General features: G+C 33.4%; 1 pseudogene; it reads right to left on the bottom strand.

Moving 5' to 3' along the window:
- Positions 1-1044: 1044 nt before the first annotated feature.
- On the bottom strand, positions 1045-25442 carry LOC120180270 (annotated as a pseudogene).
- Between the last annotated feature and the right edge of the window lie 1238 nt (positions 25443-26680).

The raw sequence follows: 26680 nt of genomic DNA, 5'->3' as shown, positions 1-26680 counted from the left end.
TGGCCTGTCTTAACTGATTAGAGGGCCGTTTTGACTATTTTAAATTAAAAGTGTATCTCGAAAGTGAAACAAAAAAAATTGATTCGTCACTTAAAATTTGGGAACGAAAGAAAATGAAATGTTGGTTTATTTAAATTTATCGAGAAAAGGTTGTTATAGCTTTTAAGATCTGGTCTCAATATTTGTAAATAATCGAACATCTTTATCTTTCTAAAACAACTCGGTAATTTTAATTTAATTTATTTGAGTGCTTTGAATATTGTAAAATTCATATTTGTTGTTTTATGGGATTAAAAATCAAATTAAATTTGAATTTGTAAAGTTCATTGCAAAGACGTTAATTAATCGACTAGGTATCGATTTAGGGCGTTGTGGGGGTGCTAATCATTCCCTGTACGTAACTGACTCCCGAACTCGGATTTTGGTAACACGGATCTTAATTTATTGTTTTAATTAAAATTAATTTTTATTTAAAATAACAAACATTTTTTGGTGCCCAATCACACCCTAATCAAAGATTGGTGACGACTCTTTGAATCGTATTTTTTTCGATCGTAAAGGAAATTTAATTTTTTTTAAACGAAAGGTTTTTAAATTGCATTTGTTTTTAAATTAAAAATCAATTGAAAGAGATAATTTAAAAATTAATGTGATTTTCAAAATCTCACATTTTCACCTTTAAGAAAAAAATCTTTTCGACAAATTACATGCAACCTAAATATTTAAATCATCCCTGACAACATTTTTACCATACCTGCACTTCCACTGAACCTACTATAGGTAACGAGAAAATGTTTGCTTTACCTACTATTGTCTTTTAACAATCTAAAAAGAACGGTAGTTAACTTACCTTGATCACAATGCTTTGAACCTAATAGATTATATATCAACTACATTATATATAATTTATTTAATAAAAAATCTAAGTTCATTTTTTTCATTTGCCGGGTGAAATAAATTATTTTATTTTATTCAAGGAGGATCGGAGACCATTAACAAAATCCTGCAACCCGATCAACTTTTTTAAATTATCTTGTTTCGTTTTCAAAGGTTTGATATTGGGAAGAAAAATCCATTACCGTTTCCTGTCAACCCACCATCAGCACAAATAATTTGTCCCGTTATGAAAGATGATACTGAAAGGCAAAGAAAAGCTACCAAATGAGCAACCTCTTCCGCTTCTCCGAGTCGCCCCAGTGGTGACGGAGAGATGACAGCTTCCATGAACTTGCTGCTACTCAGAAACTGCAAACAAAACACTAGTCATTCAATATCGACAGTATATATATATATATATTGCCGGATGCAAGTAGGGTTTGAATTGGTCACGTGTCTATTTTAAAATTTAAATTTTTTCGTTAATTATTCATCTTATTAATTGTGTTCATTGTGATATTTTATTTGTATCCATTTATAACCAAAAAGGGTTCTAATGAACAATGGAGCAACACAATTGGTCCTGATGTTGTCTTTTGCCCACTCACAGGCCGGTTCCTTTGTCAATTCGTCCATTTCCCCTGTTTAAACATATTTCTAGTTACAGATACAGGGTTTAACTTCAAGTAAGATATATCTTAATATCTATATCAGACTATCAGTATACAAATATGATCTATTTACCTTTAGTTGATCCATAGATAGATGATAGATCCAGTACTGAGTGAGAATACACCAGCAACAGAAGAAACAAAAGCAATGCTTCCCGATCCCGATGCTCTGAGAAGAGGATGACTAAGTTGGCAGAAGTGGAATGCCGATTCGAAATTGGTACTCAACAGAATCGACAGTTCTTCACTTGCATATTTCTCCGTTGGTTTCCAAATGTTCGTCCCAACATATTTTATCTGCAAATCTTCAGCTCATGAAAAACTTGTTTCTGGTCTACTTTATCAAGATTCTTGAAAGAAAAAAGAACGAAAATTAGCTTACAATGATGCTAAGTTTGGCATTAAACATGGAGGAAACCTTGTTCATCAGTTTCCCTTTCAGCCGGAGAGGTTACTGAAGAGTTTTTAGACTATAAATCAGAATACACAAACTTTTGGGATAATCACCTCTTATTCGATTTAAGATTCGACTTGACTATTTATAAGCCTTTACAAAACAACTGAAATATAAATATATAGCCACGTTTTCACAACCTACAAACGTGGTAAGTGATTAGAAGACTAAATCAAATCAAACTAATGACCCTATCAAATAGAGGATTATTAACAACCAGTAAAACAACTAGAAAGCCTAACTTCAACACTCTCCCTTAAACTGATTGCATTTTGCATTCAGTTTACAGCATGAACACTACAGACTCCAAACAAATTTCGCAGCTTTAAGAAGACATCGAGCTTGAGAGGTTTGGTCATGATATCTGCCACTTGCTCTTGTGAACTGCAGTACACCAGCTTCACCATTCCATCCTTTGAGAGACCACGAAGGAAGTGAAATCGAACATCAATGTGTTCACTCCTCCCATGCATCACTGGATTTTTGGAGAGATTAATCGTTGAGCTATTGTCACAAAATAATGTTGTGCACTTGTTTTGAACCTTCCCCAATTTTTCTAGTACCATTTTCATCCAAATACTTTGACATGTACAACTAGTTGCTGCTATGAACTCAGCTTCAGTCGTCAAAAGGGTGAAAACTGATTGTTTCTTTGAGGACCACGCCACAACACCAGAGCTAAGCTTAAAGACATACCTTGATGTACTTTTTCTGTCGTCAATATCCCTTGCATAATCACTATCCGTGTAAGCCATTAGCTCCTTGTTCCCTTGTTTCTTGTACAGAATTCCAAGATCCACGGTCCCTCTCACGTATCGAAGTATCCTTTTTGTTGTTTGCCAATGCATTTCAGTGGGACTCTCCACGTACCTGCTAATTAAACTCACTGAATACATGAGATCAGGTCTAGTTGAAGTCAAGTACATTAGGTTGCCAACAACTTGTTTGAATAGAGTGGTATCAACTCTCACTCCTCCTTCATCTCGTGTCAACTTAGAACCAAGGACTATAGGATTTTTTACAGGATTGCTCTTATCCATCCCAAACTTTTCTAGCACTTCTCGAGCATATTTCTTCTAACTTAGATACACACCATCATCATTCTGTTGTACTTCCATTCATAGAAAATATCTCTTCTTCCCCAAATCAGACATATCAAACTCATGCATCGTAGAAGTTTTGAAATCATCGAACATGCTCTTATCATTGCCCGTATAAATTAGATCATCAACATACAGGCTGACAATTAAAAATCTACCTTCCTCATTTGATTTAACGAACAAGGTGTGTTCATATTCACACTTTTCAAAACCTTCTCTGACAAAGTATGCTTAAATCTTTCTATACCAAGCTCGGGGGCTTGCTTCAGCCCGTACAGTGCCTTTTTTAGCTTATACACCTTGTGCTCCTGTCCCTTCTTTTCATACCCTTGAGGCTGCTCAACAAACACATCCTCACTCGGTTCACCGTGCAAGAAAGCGCTATTCACATCTAGCTAAAATATGCTCCATCCATTTTGGGCAGATAGAGCAAAAACCATGTGAACTGTGTCTAATCTAGCAACTGGAGCAAAAACTTCAGTATAATCTGTTGAGTTAATCGATTGACGAATATGGCCAAGAGGGGGTGAATTGGCAATTAAAATTTTGGTGGAAGCTTTTGCAGAAAATTGAAAGAAATTTGCACAATGATTTAGAGTGGTTCGACTTTCTCAACCAAAGTCTACGTCCATTACCTTAGCTATCCACACTAAGGATTTTCCACAAATTCACTAATTTGTCTTTCTTTTGAGGACAAAGAGTAACCTTACAAACCCTCAAGAATTATATCCCAAATTCTTGAGAACACTCACTCCCAAAGAGAACAATACAAATTTGCAAACTTACAAGGAAATCCTCATAAGGTAGTTTGTTTGCACAATTTTAGAACAAAGAAAAGAACACTCAAGAATGAATACAATTGAGCACAATAAGTTTTCTTGAAAACAAAATGAATATTGAATGAAAAGTAGGCTTGAAATGCTCAAACTTGAGGTTTGATGCTTTCTCTTTGATTCTCTCTTGATTCTAGTTGCTTGATGTTTCTTGTTCATGATCAATGGCTTCTAAGCTTGCTTAAATACACCTTGAATCACTTGTGAACGTTGGGGGATCATTAATGAAGTTTTTGGAGCCGTTTAAGTGTGAAAACAATTAATATTTCTGCTTGGAGCGTGGGGGGAATTGGTTCCCTAAGTGTAAAATTCAAATATTTCGACCGTTGAACAGTGGGGGGAATCGGTTCCCTCCGAGCATACTGGAATTCTCGGAGCCAAACCATTCAGGGGGGAAATCGGTACCCCCTTGGGGGGGAATCAGTTCCCTCTGAGAAATCTGAAATTTTTGGCTTTGAAATGGTTCAAAATATTTTGTAAAATCGTTTTGAAATTATTTTAAGATTAAAACTTAATTTTACACTTGAGTAAGGATTTAAAATGAACTTTGAAATACTTTAAGTAATATTTTGATATTCGATTTAATATATCGAATATGCTTAGAAAAATCATTTTCAAAATTAAAATTCTTTTAATTTAATTTGTTATATCGAAACATCAAAATGTTTTCAACAATCTCTCCCTTTTTGATATAACAAAACATTTTAAGATTTTCTAATTTCAAAATGAATTTTGATTTTGAAAAATACTACTCCCCCTTATTTTAACACTACTCCTCTTCAAAAACTCTTCAAAAAGCTTTTAATAACATTTCTCCTCCTTTTTGTTAAATCAAAAAAGACCCGTAAAAGATTTTAAACAATGTTTTGAAATCATTTAGCCAATTGATTATATATAGTTTAAGCTGCTAAGATCACAATCAAGAGAAACTTTAGCCATTAGTTTCATAATCAATATTCATAAACAATGTGACATGGCAAAATTGGTCATATTGCTAAAATGATGTAATGATGCAATAAATTTAACTAAACCAAATATTCAAACATCCAAACAAATCCAAAGTTTAACAATCCACAAAATTCAAACATTCCAAAATATTCAAAATGTTGAAACAATAAGCTTTAAGTTCAAAGTACTAAAACAAAACAAAGAATCAAGCATCTGTAGGAGGATCGGGAGGAGGAAAACGAGCTCGCATAACGACCATCTCATGAGTGAGTTCATTAATACGAGCGTTGGTTGCTTCATTGTTTGCACACATCTCCTGAAGAATTTCCAATTGTTGAGCACCCATTGTGGATAAATGGGACTCTATAGAAGTAAAGTGCGAATCTATGGTAGCATATCGGAAATCGAATGTCTCCATAAAAGATTGAAAATATGGAGGCATTTGATTCGTTTATTGTGCTTGCTCCTCGGGATGTTCAGGCTCATCTTCGGCTTCATCGATGTCTCGTATTAATTGTTCAAGCTCGGGATCGTCGTCAGCTTCTGGTGGAGCTCGTGAAGAACTAGTTCCCGGAGTATTTTTAGAAGATCGAACCCATTCACCGGTTTCCTTATCCTTTATCCATCCCGCTCTCGTTAAGGAAAGAAGATTAATTTGTTTCTTTAGAGGAAATACGACATCTAGACCTACTCTAAGCCCGACTTTAGAAAAAAGATTACTCAGAATGCAACCGTAAACTAGAGATGAACAAAGTTTCTTGTTAGGAATAAGATTTACGGTTTCAACGATTTCAACAAAAATAATCTGAGGTAGGTTTATTTTAATACTGTTTTGGAAACAATGTACCACCAAAGATCTAAAACATGAAGAGTAGAGTAACGACCTCCGGATGGTCGAAACCACCAAGAAATCATTAGATGAAGAAAACGATCATGAAGGTCTAAGACACTCGCACTATCCCTTCTTTTATAACAAGAAACTAAAACCTATTTTTCATTTGATATACCAATATTATCTACTCCTAATGCTTTGACTATGTAAGCCGAGTCAATATGTAAGAATTGTCCTAAGAGGTAGGAACGAACTCCTATGGTTTCTGTTTGAGCTCGATTTTTGACACAAACGGCATTAGAGTAAAAGATGCGAACAAGTTGATGGTAAACTATAGGTTCAAGGTCACAAAATTTATCAAATTTCCACTCTTGTAAAAGAGGAAGATATCTAAAATCGATATCTAACATAGCTTGACGAGAAGGGATACGTTCTTCTCTAATTTTGTAAGAGTCAAAATATTGATAATACCAAAAACGATGATTTCTAGGACCAGGATGATTAAAGCCCGAGTTTTGGATAGTCATATTAGGATCAATAGGATTAGGATTAGTAATTGGAATTTCAGGAATAGGAGGAGGATTTGGAGGTGGATTTGGTTGACGGTGAGAGCGACTAGATGATGACCTAGCACGTTTAGGATTAGACATAGTTTAGGAAGTCGAATAGAATGGATAACTTGCAATTTAGAAAACACATGTATGCAATTCAATCAATCCCAAAACTCAATTGAGTCCTCAATATTTCAAGGTTATCTAAACCAATCCTAATGGCAAAGTTTTTGAAAACTATTGAAAAATAAGATTTTGAAAAACAATATATGTATAGTTTTCATAACAACAACATAATTCAATTAAAACACAATAATTTGAAAAACTAATTTTTTTCCCGAAAATTTCAAAATTTTGGAAAAATTCTTGTGTTTTTGATGAAATTAGTTGTAATATCTAGTTTCTAATCACTAAACAATCAATGCCCGATCACTATTTCTATCTAGAACTAATTAAAACTAGTCCTATGTTCAAAATCAATAAAAAATAGAGAGTTTAGAAAAATTTACCTTGAAAGATGAGATTGAGTGGATTTTGATGTTGTTTGCACGATTTTAATGATGCTAGCATGCTTAGAAGATGCTATTTGAAGAGAATTCCGATTAAAAACGTTGTTTTGAGGTAAAGTGGAGATATGGAGAGAGTAGAGGAGGAGAACGGCGGTAATGAGAGAAGAAGAGGGTTTGAGATTTTTAGAAGTTCTGCCCGTGTTAAAATCCAGAACCCCAGGGGGGTATCGATTCCCCTAGGGGGAATCGGTTCCCTCATGAGGGTATCGATTCCCTCTGTACCAAAATGCTAAAATCCGATTTTAAACACACAAAATGCTAAATTAACTTTCTCTAGTGGTATTGGCAACTCATATATTGAAAATTAATCGGGCAATGAAAAATTAATCATGTTCAAACAATAAAATTAATCTTTAAACTATATTTGAACATAAAGTTAATTTTCATCAAGAATCATAAACTCCCCCTATCTAATAGCAATGAATGCAATCAAAAAATTACTATTCTAAGCATTTTTCATTTAGTCTTTAAAATGCTAAAATTATTTTAAACACTAAGTGAAGATAGGTTGGTCAAACCTAATTCTCTCCTAAGTGTCCAAAATCTTTCCTTGTCTAAAGATTTTGTAAAGATATCCGCTAATTGGTGCAAAGTATCAACAAATTCTAGAACTACATCTTCTTTAGTGACATGGTCTCTAATGAAGTGATGTCTTATTTCAATGTGCTTAGTTCTAGAGTGTTGGATGGGATTTTTAGTGAGAGAAATAACACTAGTATTGTCACACTTGATAGGAATGGTACCTATTTCAATTCCATAATAAAAAATTGTTGTTTCATCCATAAAACTTCTGCACAACAACTACCAGCTAAAATGTATTCGACTTCATTGGTAGATAATGCAACACAATTTTGTTTCATTGAAAACCAAGAAATCAGCATATTTCCAAGGTATTGGCAAGTACCGGAGGTGCCTTTCCTATCTAATTTGCATCCTCCATAATCCGCATCAGAAAAGGCATGCAAGCTAAAGCTAGAGTCTCTAGGAAACCAAAGTCATAAACTAGGAGTGTCTTTAAGGTATCTAAAGATTCTCTTAACAGCTAGTAAATGTGATTCCTTAGGACATGATTGAAATCTAGCACATAAGCAAACACTAAACATAATGTCCGGTCTACTTGCAGTTAGATAAAGCAAAGGGCCAATCATTGACCTATATAATTTAACATCTACACATTTACCTCCTTCATCTAAGTCAAGCTTTGTTGAAGAGCTCATTGGAGTGTCGTGAGGTTTGCCATTTTCCAGTCCAAACTTTTTGAGCATATATTTGACGTACTTAGCTTGATTGATGAAGATGCCATCTTTTCTTTGCTTGATTTGGAGTCCCAAGAAAAATGAGAGCTCCCCCATCATGCTCATCTCAAACTCACTTTGCATTAGCTTAGAAAATTCTTGGCAAAGAACATAATTAGTAGAACCAAATATTATATCATCAACATAAATTTGAACTACTAATAAATCTTTACCTTTATGCTTTAAAAACAATGTAGTGTCAACCTTCCCTTGTTTTAAACCATAAAGCGCTTTTGTCAATTTAAGAACATGATCCGAAATTTTGAATCTTCAAAACCTAGAGGTTGTTCCACATACACTTCTTCCTTTATAAAACCATTTAAAAATGAACTTTTAACATCCATTTGATATAATTTAAATTCATGAAAACATGCAAATGCTAATAACATTCTAATTGCTTCCATCCTAGCCACAGGAGCGTATGTTTCATCATAGTATATGCCCTCCTCTTGAGTATACCCTTGAGCAACAAGTCTAGCCTTGTTTCTCACTATATTACCACTCTCATCAAGCTTATTCCTAAACACCCATCTAGTACCTATAGTAGATTTATTACTAGGTCTTTCAACTAATGTCCATACTTTACTTCTCTTAAATTGATTTAATTCTTCTTGCATAGCCATAATCCAATGTTCATCATTTAATGATTCTTTAATATTCTTAGGCTCTATGCATGAAATAAATGCAACATAATTACAAATATTTCTAAAAGAAGATCGAGTTGTTACCCCTTTGGATGGATCACCTATAATCTCACCATCCTTGACATAGTTGTACTCTCTTGGATAAGATACTTCCCTTTCTTCAATGGTTGGATTTTTAAGAGGATCATGAGTTTCCTCATTTTTCGTTTCTTCCATTGACGATGATTCTCCAACGTCATTTCGAACGTCATTTGTATTTATAACACCTACATCATTATTCACACAAGAATCCTTCCTCGGAAGGGTATTATCATCGAAAACAACATGTATAGACTCTTCTACAACTAAAGTTCTTTTATTAAATACTCAATAAGCTTTAGAATTTAAGGAATAACCCAGAAAAATTCCTTCATCACTTTTAGTATCAAATTTGCCAAGGTTTTCTTTACCGTTGTTTAAAATAAAACATTTACATCCAAAAGGATGAAAATAGCTAATGTTAGGATTTTTATTTTTGAAAATTTCATATGGAGTTTTCTTTAAAATAGGCCTAATCATTACTCGATTTACAGCATAACAAGCGGTATTTGTGGCTTCTGCTCAAAAATATTTTGGCAAATTATTTTCACAAAGCATGGTTCTAGCCATTTCTTCTAAAGTTCGATTTTTCCTTTCAACAATTCCATTTTGTTGAGGGGTTCTAGGTGCTGAAAAATTGTGAATAATACCATTAAAATTACAAAACTCAATAAATTCAAGATTTTCAAATTCAGTGCCATGATCACTCCTAACACTAGTTATAGAGTAACCTTTATCGTTTTGGATTACTTTTGAAAACGTGATGAATTTTTCTAATGCTTCATCTTTAGTACTTAAGAATAGAACCCAAGTATATCGAGAATAGTCATCTACCAAGACAAATGCATATTGTTTTCCACCCAAGCTAGTAGTCCTAGTTGGCCCAAAAAGATCTATATGGATTAATTGTAATACTCTACTAGTTGATACGTCATTAATGGATTTAAAAGAAACTCGCTTTTGTTTTCCTTTAGCACAAGCATCACAGATTTTATCATTATCAAATTTAAGCTTAGGCAACCCTCGAACTAAATCACCTTGAATTAGCCGTTGCAAAACACTCATACTAGCATGTCCTAGTCTCCTATGCCATAACCAACTATCATGTTCATCCTTAGCAACTAGGCACAAATTAGTCATATCAATAGAATCTAAATGCACCATGTATATGTTTTCTATTCTATGACCAACAAGCATAATCTGATTATGTAACATCCCAAAATACGGGTTAGTGACTAAATTGTAAAACTTCAGATTTTGGTGATTTAAATTGGATATTTGAATAGTTCAATGATTGATTCAGAAATATTTCCTAAAAGTTTATAGTAATTATCCAAAGAATTAAAGGGCAAAATGGTCATTTAGCATGAAAGATATTTCCCCCCAATTATATGAATGAATCACGTGGGATGAGGGAAAGAGTTATCTGAAAACTCTTTCTTCTTTCTTTCTTCTTCTCCCAACCGTGGAAGCTAGGCAAAGGTAAGGGTTTTCTGATTTGTTGGTTATTTGTTAAATTAAAGGTTATGTTTTGATCATTAGATGATAACTAAGCTTAAGGAAAGCTTAAGTTGTCTTATAATCAAAAGATGAAGAAGTTATAAGAGATTTAAGAAAATGAGTTTTTATATGAAATCATGGAAAATAGTTGATAAGTTGAATTTGAAGTTAAATTTGACTTGTCATCATGATAATTAAGGAATATGAAGTGTTAGAATTGTATTTAGAACATATTGAAATTTGAGTATGATTCTTGAATTTCATATGAAGGATAGGATTTTGAAGTTATAGATGATTTTCATGGATATAAGTTGGTTTAAGTAATGGTAGTTGAGTTTAATGACATGATAGGGGTTTAAAATAGAAGAATTAAGTGAAGAATTGATGATTTTCAGGGTTAAAGTACAATTTCTGGGTAGAGGGAACCGATACCCTATGAATGGGAATCGATTCCCCCTCTTGGACGAAAATTTCCAGAATGGCCAGGGGGTATCGATTCCCCCTGGGGGGGTATCGATTCCCCCTAAATGAAAAATAGAATTTGGTTCTTTAATCTGGCTAAGTTATTAACATCAAGTTTAAGGTTTAGGCTTCTGATAGTTGTTTTGAAATGTTATATTTATATAGATATTGAGTCTAAACAAGTTCCGGAATAATCAAAGGATTAGGATCGAATCAAAGAAAACAAGGCTAAGGTGAGTGCAATTTTAATTGTACTTATATTATTGAACGGACATTGACTTGCAATGAGCCAATGATGGAGTTACTATGGTAAGAAGTGACTCCTAAAATGTTATTTAATTTGTGATTCTTATATGTGCATGAATACATGAAATGAGTATAGGTTATTATATATGTTACATGATATGCATAAACATAAGAGCATAAAACATAATATATATGATATGATATACATGATTATATGCATATGTGATATATTCTATGAGACATGACCAATGTGAAATGAGATAAGTTATGTGAATATATGAAATGATATATGAATATGCAATACGTGATACATGTGATATGATATGAAATACATGGTTCACACATACATGTGGTATGTGACAGAAAAGAAAGAACAAGTGATGAGAAAAGTATTCATCGTAAATGCCCATAGTATATGATACGAGAGCTATAGTATAGTTGGCATGCCAAGAGTCGAGGGTATTGTAGTCCTTCGGGACGTAGTGGTCCTACGGGACATATATAGCAGTCCTTCGGGACGAATACTGAATAAATGTTCGGTGCCCCATGAGGGAATTTATACGAGCTGTGGTGACAACATTGGTGCACAACCTCAATGTACTCACATACCTCTATTCTCAATAATATACATGGGCAATACAATTGAAAGATAAATTAAAGTGAAAGTGATACAAGAAGGTAAGTTTCATGTGTGCATGACATGATTATATATATGTCATGAAATATATATATATATATATATATATGCATATTGAAAAGTCATGATCAAATGGTAAGAATGCATATTTATGAATCTATTGTTACATGTTCATTTATTGTCTCACTAAGTCTATGACTTAGCGTGTAAGTGATTTACACGTAGGTACAAAGAAACAAGAAGAGTAGTAATAGAAGTGGCAACGACAGTATCACTACTAGAAGATCAGATCAGAAGTAATCGACAAAGTATGTATTTTGTTGTGTATAGAGTGTTGGCATGTAATAAGTCGTTAATTATGAGCACTCTGATCGAGTTTGTATTTTGTAGTCTCTTCTATGTAAATTAAAGTATTTTGTTTTAAACAAAGTTTTTTTAAAATTCCCGGGGATTTTCTTTAAGTGTCAAGGTTTTAAAAGTCAATATGACACCACGGGCTCGTATTCGGGTCGGGTACGGGTTGGGGTGTTACAGTTAATGGCATCAGAGCTAAGGTTTAGTCGATTCTCGGCATAAACCGGAGTCTAGAGTGTTTTATAAGGTATACATGCCAACAAAATAGTGAAAACTTCTGATCTGATACGGTAAGGAGTGTACTGTCTTGCTAATAGAATTAAAATGTTATGTTATATTATATGTATGATAATGAGAGCTTCTAAAGTGAAGCACAAGGCAATAAACTGAAGGTAATAGCATTCACCTGCCCTGGCCAGGCAGGGAGAAGAGCGAAAACCTCAGGGAATGCCTGAATAAGATTAAAGAATGATATTATGATGTGTTTTACTTTTATACTTCTATAATTCATAAAATGAATGTATTGAAAAGAGTTGAGAACACCCGAGTTCAAGGGTGAATTTGAGAAATGTTTCATTGTTATGGAAATTTGATTAAATGATAGGAAGATAATATTAGAAAATTTTCATTTCTCCAAAGTGGAGAAGTTAAATTGAGTAGTTTTGTTACTACATAGATAAGTTAGAAGTATGGTGAACAAATGTTACCATAAGAATGTTAAAAATATCAAGTGATGTGGTTATCATTTGTAGAAGAGTTTCATGAATAAGTACATGAATGATCAGTTCATAAAATAAATGAAACTTAAATATGAGATTGAAACAAGGAAATTACACATGCAGTGTATGAATAAGTTTAATAATTAAACAGATTTATTGTTGAGTTGATTTTGATTAAGAAGGATAAGAAAGAACATGTGATTGGTTGTTTAGGGCTTGCGCCTTAAATTAAAAAAATGTTATTGGTTTTGAAATTGTTCTCATTTCTAGAAATGGTTAATCGCGTTAAAGCTCTAGGGAGTTAAGATAAAAGGATTGGACAACAAAAATCTCAGATGATTAAGAGAATAGTGCTTTATAGAGTTAAGTACTATCAAAGAAAAATAGAGATTTTGGTTTTCAACTTTAACCAGATGAATTAGTTTTATTCTCCGTTAGAAAATCAAATCATATGAGAGTCCGACAGACTCAAGCAGTAGGGTTTGATCTTGAAAGATTAAACAAGGAGTAATTGATAATAAGTCAGGGTTAAAGACAACCTTGTGAATTGGTTAAAAGCTCTGTTAGAAGTTATGAAAATTGAAGAGGAAAAAAATTATTTTAAAGGAATATAATGAGTTTAAGTATGTGTATGTAAGATAAGGATTGAATGTTCAAGAGAAGATATAGAGTAATAGAAAAGTTTGAGAATAAGTAAGTGGGTGAACAATTTATAAGATAAAGGAAGTTATAACGTTTGATTTTTTTAAACAGAAAAATAATATTGCGTGTGAGTAAAAGTCCGAGTTTGAAAAGTTAAGTAAGATATATAAAAAAATTGAATGAAAATATGGTATATGATTGAGTGGATAAGGGTTGTACCCTAGATTAAAAGTTAAAGATTTCGTTTAAAAATTGAATGTGCTATTAAATAATGTTAAAGGATATCCACTATTCTAAAGTGGAGAATTTAGATGAGATAATTTAGTTGCTATGCGGTTGAGATAAAATATGGTAAATAAATGTTATAATGGGAATAATGGAAGATTAATTGATGTAGAAGAGTATTTACAGGTTTTAAAATGTGCTTTGAGGAATAAAGATACAAGTATAAGAATAATAAAGAATAAAGTTCTGTGCTAGTAGATATGACTATCAAAGTCAGGAAAATGTGATAAGGAGTGATAGTTAAGGATAAATATATGTGATATACAAGAGCATGTGAGTATAAAGGACATGATATGATTTAGTTATGTATAGATAATACTAATTATAAAAGGTAAATGAAATGGTTAATTTGAACCAAATGAATCGTATTAGGATGAGTGAGAATGAAGGTTTGATAAGTGAAGGAAATAGAGAATGATTATTTTGACTAAAAAAATATACACATATGGATAGTTCGATGAAGGTTTACGTTTTGATGGAAAGAAATAAGTTGATCAATAAGTAATGTGATAGTGAATGTATTAAGTAAAGGATTTGTATGTTTGATGGAAACAAAGGATTGATAGAAAAGTTAAATGATAAAGAGGGATAAGTATAAATGATATGAAAGAAGGTAAAAGCATAAGAGGAAAAAGGTAATGAAAGAATTAAAGTAATGAATGAAGGTTATGATAGCACGAAAGATTTATTAAAAAGGGTTAGAATGAGGTGTAAAGTATATTTGGTATAAAAGTAAGAAATTTTTTTAATTCTAAGTGGAAAAGGATAAAGAGTTATGAAGTTTTATATGAGAAAATTGTCGGACACCATTAATTTGGTTCAAGTAAAAGATTAGAATTTTATTTGCCAGGATTTATTGAAAGGGTTGAAGATAAGGTAAAGATAATCAAGATAATCTCAGATGACATCTGATCGACAAAAGTATTAGGCAGACTTGAGGCAGAAATAAATTGAATTTCATGAAGACGATAAAGTTTTTCTTAAAGTATCGTATTAGAAAAAAAATTATTATGCAAAGGGGAGAGTATAATAGAGTTTAAAAGATCGGAAAAGAATGTCAGACCAGTTAACCAAGTGTAACATGTATTGGTTTAAGGTTGTGTTTCTTAGCCATGTAAATATAGTCAAAGAGATAAGGATTTATTTATAGTATGAAGGAAACTGAGATATATTTGAATGATAGTATTCTCTCTAATCAAGTTGTTAAAGATAAGTATGTTAATTTTGAGATGAAAAAGAGTATTGACATCAATTTCAAGATTAATATGAGTAAATTTAGAAGAAATGTTATAGTAATTTGAATGAAGATGGTATAAGAAATAAATGTTTGGTTTATGTTGTAAGTCATTAGAGATATGAAAGAATCAGTGGACTCATGATATGGAGTGACAAAGATTGAGATTACCGTATGGATGGAACCTTATTATTTCCATGATGAGCGACATTATATTTATACGAATTTATAAAGATTAAAAGGTGTAGAATCGAATGAGTGAAAAGATATGAATGAATGTAATTCCTTGTTGATTGAAAATAAGTTTAGTAATGGCAACCACGAACGGAAAGTTAAAGACTTAAAGTCGGATGAATGTTATCATGTCATAGAAAGAGTTATTATTGAGTTTGTTTAATGAGTAGTAGGTCCGCAAGTAAAGAAATATATCAGAATAGTTTTTTGTGAAGTTGTGTAAAAGAAATGCTGGACCCTATTAAGTTAGTTGAATAGAAATATTGAGATTTGGTATGGACAGATTGGATCAAAGAAGTTGAAGAAAAGTGGGGGAAAAATTACATAATGGATAGTTAACAGAAGTTCTACACTTATTTAAAAAAAAATGGAATTTCTAGATAAGTGATAAAGTATTTCTTAATATCTTGTTCTGAATAAGATTTTCTGTTTAGTATAGCTCAGTCCTACATTCATTGGACTTATGGATCTTTAAAAGAGGATCCGAATATAACAGAGAAATGCAAATAAGAATGAGTATATAGTTATCCATCTATTTGTACAGTGAAAATTCGAGGACGAATTTTCTTAAGGGGGAGAGAATTGTAACATCCCAAAATACGGGTTAGTGACTAAATTGTAAAACTTCAGATTTTGGTGATTTAAATTGGATATTTTAATAGTTCAATGATTGGTTCAGAAATATTTCCTAAAAGTTTATAGTAATTATCCAAAGAATTAAAGGGCAAAATGGTCATTTAGCATGAAAGATATTTTCCCCCTAATTATATGAATGAATCACGTGGGATGGGGGAAAGAGTTATCTGAAAACTCTTTCTTCTTCCTTTCTTCTTCTCCCAACCGTGAAGCTAGGCAATGTAAGGGTTTTCTGATTGTTGGTATTTGTTAAATTAACGGTTATGATTGATCATTAGATGATAACTAAGCTTAAGGAAAGTTTAAGTTGTCTTATAATCAAAAGATGAAGAAGTTATAAGAGATTTAAGAAAATGAGTTTTTATATGAAATCATGGAAAATAGTTGATAAGTTAAATTTGACTTGTCATCATGATAATTAAGGAATATGAAGTGTTAGAATTGTATTTAGAACATATTGAAATTTGAGTATGATTCTTGAATTTCATATAAAGTATAGGATTTGAAGTTATAGATGATTTTCATGGATATAAGTTGGTTTAAGTAATGGTAGTTGAGTTTAATGACATGATAGGGGTTTAAAATAGAAGAATTAAGTGAAGAATTGATGATTTTCGGGGTTAAAGTACAATTTCTGGGTAGAGGGAACCGATACCCTATGAATGGGAATCGATTCCCCCTCTTGGACGAAAATTTCCAGAATGTCCAGGGGGTATCGATTCCCCCTGGGGGGTTATCGATTCCCCCTAAATGAAAAATGGAATTTGGTTCTTTAATCTGGCTTAAGTTGTTAACATCAAGTTTAAGGTTTAGGTTTCTGATAGTTGTTTTGAAATGTTATATTTATGTAGATATTGATTCTAAACAAGTTCCGGAATAATCAAAGGATTAGGATCGAATCAAAGAAAACAAGGCTAAGGTGAGTGCAATTTTAATTGTACTTATATTATTGAACGGACATTGACTTGCGATGAGCCAGTAATGGAGTTACTATGGTAAGAAGTGACTCCTAAAATGTTATTTAATTTGTGATTCTTATATGTGCATGAATACATGAAATGAGTATAGGTTATATATAGTTACATGATATGCATAAACATAAGAGCATAAAACATAAGATATATGATATGATATACATGATATGCATATGTGATATATGCTATGAGACATGACCAATGTGAAATGAGATAAGTTATGTGAATATAATGATATATAGATGCAATACGTGATACATGTGATATGATATGAAATACATGGTTACACATACATGTGGTATGTGACAGAAAAGAAAGAACAAGTGATGAGAAAAGTATCATCGTAAATGCCCATAGTATATGATACGAGAGCTATAGGTATAGTTAGCATGCCAAGAGTCGAGGGTATTGTAGTCCTTCGGGACGTAGTGGTCCTACGGGACATATATAGCAGTCCTTCGGGACGAATACTGAATAAATGTTCGGTGCCCCATGAGGGAATTTATACGAGCTGTGGTGACAGCATTGGTGCACAACCTCAATGTACTCACATACCTCTATTCTCAATAATATACATGGCAATACAATTGAAAGATAAATTAAAGTGAAAGTGATACAAGAAGGTAAGTTTCATGTGTGCATGACATGATTATATATATGTCATGAAATATATATATATGCATATTGAAATGTCATGATCAAATGGTAAGAATGCATATTTATGAATCTATTGTTACATGTTCATTTATTGTCTCACTAAGTCTATGACTTAGCGTGTAAGTGATTTATATGTAGGTACCAAGAAACAAGAAGAGCAATAATAGAAGTGGCAACGACAGTATCACTACTAGAAGATCAGATCAGAAGTAATCGACAAAGTATGTATTTTGTTGTGTATAGAGTGTTGGCATGTAATAAGTCGTTAATTATGAGCACTCTGATCGAGTTTGTATTTTGTAGTCTCTTCTATGTAAATTAAAGTATTTTGTTTTAAACAAAGTTTTTTTTTTAAAAATTCCCGGGGATTTTCTTTAAGTGTCAAGGTTTTAAAAGTCAATATGACACCACGGGCTCGTATTCGGGTCGGGTACGGGTTGGGGTGTTACAGATTAGATGCAATGTCAATGACTTTACAACCATTAATATCAAACATGACATTGAATCCCTTATCACAAAATTGACTAATACTCAATAGATTATGTTTTAATCCATTCACATATAAAAGATTCTTAATTTGTATGGAAGAGGTATTACCAATAGTACCAATACCTTCAATGTGACCTTTTGAATCATCACCAAAAGTCACTTCTCCTCCATTTTTGGCGTTAAGCTCAATGAACCGGCTTTTGTCTCCAGTCATGTGTCTTGAGCATCCACTATCAAGGTACCATGAATTTGGATTTGGTTCCCATGCCTTGTAGTAATGCTCCTTTTCCTACAAACATAGATTAATTTCTAATTTTTGGTATCCAAATTCTTTTGGGTCCATATTCATTAGTTTCCAAAATCCTAGTCCCCTTAGGTATCCATTTGTGTAGGATATTCTTATCTTTAGTATTAGGAACCCATATACTTCTAACGATTTTCCATTAGAGTTCTTTGGGGACCTCTATGATTGTAGTTTTTAAAACTTTTTCTAAAAAGTGGATTTGAATTTTCTCCATTTTCAAACGTTTTGTTCCAACTTTATCAAAAGAGGCTTTAAGATCATCAATTTCTTTTGATGATCATCATTGACCTTTGAAAGTAAATTTGCAAATCCAAATTTTTCTTTCAAACTCTTCTAGTTTGATTTGCAAATCGTTGATTTTACTTTCAAGATCGTTGTGGTTTGGATATGAGTTTATTTTCATTTTTCAATTTGAAACATCATTTTATATTTAAAAAATAATTTCTCATAATCCGAAGCCAACCCATTATATTCCTCTAATAACTCATCATAGGATAAATCATCAAAATCAGATGAGTTAGAGGTTACCTTAGAATCTTCCCCGAATGCCATCAAGCACAAGTTTGCTACTTCTTGTTCTTCTTCATTAGAACCTTCTTCATCGCTCCATGTAGCCACATGAGCCTTGTGCTTATTCTTTGATTGACCCTTTCTCTTCAATTATGGGCAATCATATTTGAAATGCCCCGGCTTATTGCATTCATAGCAAATGATTGAGTCCTTCTCTTTTGGTTCATTTTTAGGCCTTCATTTTGTTTCAATTTTCTTCCTCAGTAAGGTCTCATCATTTTTCTGAACCGTTTGGCAAACAATGCCATTTCCTCGTCATCGTCATCTTCATCCGAATCACTCTCATCTTTTGTGGATTTGAGAGCAACTCCAATGTTTTTCTTCTTCTCCTTCTCCTTTGGTGTCTCTTCAATCTTATCAAGGTCCATCTCATCTTCAAGCATCATTTCATGAGTGAGGAGTGAACCGATTAGCTCTTCAAGAGTTAAGGACGTTAGATCCTTAGACTCGATGATTGTCGTCTTCTTTGATTGCCACGATTTTAGGAGGGAGTAGACTAACTTCATCACAAGATTTTCATTTGAAATGATCTCTCCATATGATTTGAGACCATTGGAAATCGTTGAGAATCTATCCGTCATAACTTTGATATCTTCATTTGGTTTCATCCTGAAATTTTCATAGTTATGCGTTAGAATACTAATTTTAGATTTCTTTACCTCATCGGTACCTTCATGAGTGACTTGAAGTTTGTCCCATATTTCTTTGGCGGTTGTACAAGATGAAACTCTTCCGTATTCATATGGTCCAAGAGCATAAAATATGATATGGATGGCTTTGGAGTTGAGCTGGAACATTTTTATCTCTCATTCACTCCATAATCTTGGATGAGTGAGAGGCTTGAAGTATCCTTCTTCTACGACATTCCATGCTCTCGTGTCACTTGCTTGAATGAAGTACATCATCTTATTTTTCCAATAGGCATAATTAGCCTCATTGAAGAAAGGAGGCTTGTTGACGGGCATCGAATCGAGACCAGAGTCGAAGTTTGAAGTAGAGGCCATTGATGCCTTTGATTATCGATGTAACTCTTCCCGAATCGGCTCAAGAGGCGTTTAAACCTTTAAATGAGTTAGTCTCTGATACCAATTGTTGAGTTAATCGATTGACGAATATGGCCAAGAGGGGGTGAATTGGCAATTAAAATTTTGGTGGAAGCTTTTGCAGAAAATTGAAAGAAATTTCCACAACGATTTAGAGTGGTTCGACTTTCTTAACCAAAGTCTATGTCCACTACCTTAGCTATCCACACTAAGGATTTTCAACAAATTCACTAATTTGTCTTTCTTTTGAGGACAAAGAGTAACCTTACAAACCCTCAAGAATAATACCCCAAATTCTTAAGAACACTCTCTCCCAAAGAGAACAATACAAATTTGCAAACTTACAAGGAAATCCTCACAAGGTAGATTGTTTGCACAATTCTAGAACAAAGAAAAGAACACTCAATAATGAATACAATTGAGCACAATAAGTGTTCTTGAAAGCAAAATGAATATTGAATGAAAAATATGCTTGAAATGCTCAAACTTGAGGTTTGATGCTTTCTCTTTGATTCTCTCTTGATTCTAGTTGCTTGATGTTTCTTGTTCATGATCAATGGCTTCTAAGCTTGATTAAATACATCTTGAATCACTTCTGAACATTGGGGATCATTAATGAAGTTTTTGGAGCCGTTTAAGTGTGAAAACAATTAATATTTCTGCTTGGAGCGTGGGAGAATCGGTTCCCTAAGTGTAAAATTCAAATATTTCGACCGTTGAACTGTGGGGGGAATTGATTCCCTCCGAGCATACTGGAATTCTCAGAGCCAAACCATTCAAGGGGGAAATCGGTACCCCCTTGGGGGAGAATCGGTTCCCTCTGAGCAATCTGGAATTTTTGGCTTTGAAATGGTTCAAAATATTTTGTAAAATCATTTTGAAATTATTTTAAGATTAAAACTTAATTTTACACTTGAGTAAGGATTTAAAATGAACTTTGAAATACTTTGAGTAATATTTTGATATTCGATTTAATATATTGAATATGCTTAGAAAAATCATTTTCAATATTAAAATTCTTTTAATTTAATTTGTTATATCGAAACATCAAAATGTTTTCAACATAATCAATTCCATATTGTTGAGCGTATCCTTTGGCCACTAGTCGAGCCTTACACTTATCAACTTTACCATTTGAATTGAGCTTTGTTTTGAAAATCCATTTGACTCCAATCTTCTTAGCCCCACCCGACAAATCTGTCAGCTCCCAAGTATTGTTCTTTGAAATTGATTCCATTTTTAGATCCATTACAGCCTTCCATTTTGCAACCTTAAAAGTTTCCTCAAATGTGGTTGGATCACTGGATGTAAACATAACTAAATTATTTCCACCTTCATCTCCAGACAACCCCTCTCCATTTGTATAATCCTCCATCTAGGAAGGACGTCTTCTTGCTCTCCCTTCATCCGAACTCGGTGAACTATATTCTGGTGTTTCTGTAAATTTTGATGTTAGTGGAGATTCTAGTGTCTCCGCAGAAGATGAACTCTGTATACCTCTATTATCTGCAGCAGCTTCTTCCACTCCTTCTTCTTCACTTTGAGCACTTTTATTATCATCACCCCATTCGAGATTTTCCAAACTTGCATCTCAATTAGCCTCGACCCAATTCCAGCTCTTGTCTTCCTCAAAAATCACGTCATGACTGATCACAAATTTCTTAGAAATGGGATCATATAACCTGTAGGCCTTCAACTCTTCACTTATCCCCAATAGAATGCACTCGAAGCTTTTATTATCTAGCTTTGTTCTTTTACTATCAGGAATGTGAACATGTGTCAGGCATCCAAAGACTTTAAAGTAATCAACTTTAGGCTTTTCCCCACTCCATGCCTCTTGGGGAGTCATATCTTTCACTGCAAGTGTTGGAGAATGATTGAGTACATGCACTGTCCAATTGACTGCCTCGGGCCAAAAGGTCTTAGGAATATGCTTTCCAGAAAGTGTGTTGAGTACAATACATCACCATTCTATTCTTCCTCTCGGCAACTCTGTTTTGCTGAGGAGTGTAGGTTGTTGTTAATTGTCTCTTGATCCCATTTATTTTGCAAAAATCATTAAAATCATGAGGTGTGAACTCTCCACCTATATCAGTTCATAAACAACAAATATGTTCCCCAATCTCTCTCTCAACACAATTCTTGAATTTTTTAAAATAAGCAAATGCCTCTGACTTCTCACGTAAGAAATACACCAAAGTTTTTTTGGTTAAAGTCATCAATAAAAAATAACACATACTTCATCTTGCTGTTTGAAGTAAGAGTGATTGGACTGCATATATCAGCATGCACCAACTGCAACCTTTTTAAGGTCCTCCATAAACTCTTCTTGGGAATTGCATCTCTATGTTGTTTGCCTTTTAGGCAATCAGTGCACATCTTCGAAGGTGCTCTTAGCTGAGGCAAACCATCTACCATCTTTTTGTAAAGAAGGGTTCTCAAACTCTTAAAGCTTAAGTGTCCATATTTACAACGCCACAAATGAGATTTATCTTCTATGATAGTTTGAAAACATGTGGACAGCTCAGGCATCATTCTAGCAAGTAGAACAAATATTCGATTTGCGGTCATTTCAGTCTGCATGGTCAACCCCCTTTTTGAATGATAAATTTTACATTTCCCATTCTGAATCATAATCGTAAGCCATTTCTTTTGTAATTGTCCAATTCTCAACAAATTATTCTTCAATTCTGGAACATAGTAGACTTCAGTTATGACCTGTGTGATGCCTCCAATATGCAACCTTACATTTCCCTTTCCCATGACTTCCATCCTTGAGTTGTTCCCCAACTTGACTGTATACATGTATTGCTCATCGAGATCTGAAAACCAGTCTTTGTTGCCGCTCATGTGGTTGATGCACCATGAGTCGAGGAACCATAATTCTTTTCTTTTTGCACTGAGAGTTTCTACATACGTCATTAGTAGCATTTCCTCTTCCTCATCAAACTCGGCGTAGTAGGTTATTTTCTCCCAGTTAGGGCATTCATATTGAAAATGCCCCAGCTTATGACACTTGTAGCATTCAACTAGAGCTTTGTTGAATATTTGTCTTCTTCGGCCTCGACCTATTCCTCTAGAGCCTCCACAAGATCTTCCCGTTCCTGTAAACTTGTACTCTTCTTTTCCTTCAATCTTCTCTACATTGGTATTTTTAGAACATGTTCTTCTTTGTGGCCTCGCATTCTCTGCTCATGCAAAAGCAGGTTGCTTTGCAGTTCATCTATGGTCATGGTTTCAAGATTATTGGACTCTTCGATTGAGCAAACAACGTAATCGAATTTGGAGGTCATCGATTTGAGAATTTTCTCAACAACAGTCGTCTGGTCCATCCTTTCACCATGCTCTTTCATCTTGTTGACAATGGTGAGTATTCTAGCAAAGTATTCTTCAACAGTTTCGCCCTCTTTCATCTGTAAAATTTCATACTCTTTTCGAAGAGCCTATAATTGGGCTCGCTTAACCTTGTATTTTTGCTTCATCAAGTCTCAAATTCCTTTCGCAGTCTCCTTATTCAGGATGGTCTCCATAATTGTTCTATCTATAGCTTGAAATAAATAGTTTTTTAACTTCAAATCCTTTAACCTTTGATCATCAACAACTTTGCGTTGTGCCTCTGTAGGTTCTGCTCCCTCTGGTATTGCTGGAAAACCATTCTCCACCAAGGTTCAATACTCCTTTGATCGGATGAAATTCTCCATAAGCATGGCCCAATGGTCGTAGTGACCATCGATCTTGGGAATTCTAGGTTGAACATAACTTCCCTCCGTAGTCATATCTTGATCTCTTTTTACGCTTCTCTATTCTTCTCTTTTTTCTGATCTCTCACTTTCTCAAGAAAACTGCAGTTTCTCACACTTCCCTCTGATACCAGATGAAGAGTTTTTAGACTGTAAATCAGAAATACACAAGCTTTTGGGAGAATCACCTCTTATTCGATTTAAGATCTGACTTGACTATTTATAAGCCTTTACAAAACAACTGAAAGATAAATATGTAGCCACGTTTTCACAGCCTACAAACGTGGTAAGTGGTTGGAAGACTATATCAAATCAAACTAATGACCCTATCAAATAGGGATTATTAACAAATCAGTAAAACAACTAGAAATCCTAACTTCAATAGTTACATCACAGACCGAACCGAAAATTTGTAAACCCTTCATCTTCCATTGTTGCAAACATTCATTCAGCTGATCTTGGTCGCGGCAGCAGGTGTAAACTGTTGCTCCCAGCGCTGCTAGTTCTTCCACAATAGCCAACCTATAACGCCATTTACCAGTGTTGCGGGAACATTAATATTTCAACTGATCAAACAGGCGATAAAGATTTCATCATATATTATATATATATGTATAGAGAGAGGGTCCTTTAGTGCCACCGGTGACAAAAGCAGTTGTTCCTTTGAGAGACCATTGGCCTAAAAGAAGTTGAATCCTTCACCATGAATAGTTGTCTGTCTGTATGTCTGTCAACAGCTTGATGAGAACTACTGAGGACAAATTTGCCAATATAAACAATTAATGCCCCTAGATTCGGCAAAATTGCTGCAAACCAAGAACAACATGGTGACATTTGTTTGTAATTTTTTTATAACATCATTACCAATTCATCAAATTTCAACATATCATTTTAAATAAATGATATAATTTAATATATTGTTAGTGTATAAATTTAAAAATATGAATTCATCAAATGTAAATTTTATATATCTATATCTTATGTTAAAATTTAAAAACGAGAGTTGATGCCACAAATTAGTAGCTTCCTATTTCAATTTGAAAATATATGAAATTATAACTCAATTGATAAATGATTGAGCCACTCTTATTTATAAAGAATAATAAATGTTATTATAATATTATTTTCATCTTCTTATATAATATTTAAAAGAAAACAACTAGAAAACACTAGTTGAAGATTAAATATAAGACTAGTAAATTTTTACAAAATTCAAAAATTTATTTATAATCCTGTTAAAAATTAATCATAAATGATTTATTTGAAATCAAATTAAAAATGTAATAATCTAATTGATAAATTTTTTTGTTTAGTAGTTAAAATAAAATCGACATCATAGTCTGGTGATTATATAGACACATTAATTATACTTAAAATAGATGTATTTATTTAATTTTTATATGCATTGGAGTCAACCCTTCCAAAATGTGCATGATTAAGCCGAAAAAGCAATAAATATTAACTAACAAGTGATCTGTAAACTAATGGCTAAAATTGATAGACACCAAGAAAAATCTTGAATGTAATAATGGTAGTTATCAAGGCAATAATACAAATAATAAATGATGGAAGTGCAATGGGAGGAGAAAACGACCAAAACAATAACATCTAAGCTCAGACTATATCTGTTAGAAAACTCAGACTCCATTTAACAACAAAGAATAACTCTCTCAAATATATTTAATGGCGAGTAATTTTACTGACAAAACACATATAAAACAGGGGAAACGAGCGTCTAAGCTATTATGTTGGCGCATGAAGTCATTGCCGATCGCTACGATAATCAGTAGCATCATTGTGAAAATGTAATCAGGAGATTACTTGTTCCACCATGGAAGTTCTGATGTACCAAGGTGCAACACCATTACTCATGTCATCCTTTGCTCACTCACAAGCCAAGTTCTTTGTGAGTTGATTGATAGCTTTTAGGCATCAAAATACACCACAAAACCCAAGTGAAACAAAAGAAAATAGCCTTTTGATTGTAGAATTTGGCTTCACATATCAGCATTCTCAGTGAAATTTATCCTTTTAAATGTGTACTACCTAATCCTGACGCTTTGATAAGTGGATAAGCAAGTTGGCAGAAGTTGAAAACAGATCTAAAATTGGTTGCCAAAAGGGTTGAAACTTCTTCAGCTGTGATATCTACCTTTGGTTTCCTTATGTTAACCTGATGAACCCCGGTTCATGTTTAATTTTAGATATGAAAATAATTACACTACTATTGAACATTATTTTGCACAAAAATTATCAGGAAAGACTGAACATTATTTCAGTCATTATCGACATATATGGTTTCTTGGTGAAAGAGACCACCAAAAGCCTTCCTCACTTCTGTCTGCTGATCTGTCTCTTTCGCATGGCTTCAGGAAAAAAGACAATGGAGCTTGCTTGACAACAGCTTTGTTGGACGGCAACGTTCCAGCCTTAGCTCGTCCCCCGTGTTGGGAAATAAACCAAGTACAAGTAATTTCCCTATAACCAGATTAGTGAGAATGCAAAATAAAAGCGGAAAAATAATACCCGAAATTGATAACGGAGTTCAGCCAATTGTGCTTACGTCTCCGGACTGCTGCAGATCTTTTACTAAGAGAGAAAATTTACAGGTGTTTACAAAACACTCACTACTCACAAGAAAGCTCTCTAGTATTGGGAGAAAGAAATGATTTTTGGGATCGTTTTGAAGCTATATGAGCTAGGGTATTTATAGTTGAAACTTAAGGACTTAATCTTGTAAATACCCTAAAGCCTAGGTATTAATTGTATTATCCCATTATCATTTTTCAACAAACATCTACCAAACTTTGAAAAACTATTTTTCAAAGAAACATCTACCAAACTTTGAAAACCATTTTCAAAGAAACATTTACCAAACTTTGAAAACCATTTTTTCAAAGTTGGTTACCAAACTTGAAAACCATTTTAATACTTTCAACAATCTCCCACTTGAAGACTGATTTTAATCTGTCTTCACACCTCGATTAATGCAACAACTTTTCTAGTCTTGTTACTCTAGCATGCAAACTGAAGTTGTGTGTCTGCCGGATTTTGAGCTCCACTGATCTTTTCAAGTTTCAAAATCCCATCTTCCAGAAGAGAC

Source organism: Hibiscus syriacus, unplaced genomic scaffold (assembly GCF_006381635.1).
Source record: "Hibiscus syriacus cultivar Baekdansim isolate YM2019G1 unplaced genomic scaffold, ASM638163v2 tig00112491_pilon, whole genome shotgun sequence".
NCBI lineage: Eukaryota > Viridiplantae > Streptophyta > Magnoliopsida > Malvales > Malvaceae > Hibiscus > Hibiscus syriacus.
This window is presented reverse-complemented; position numbering and strand designations above follow the sequence as displayed.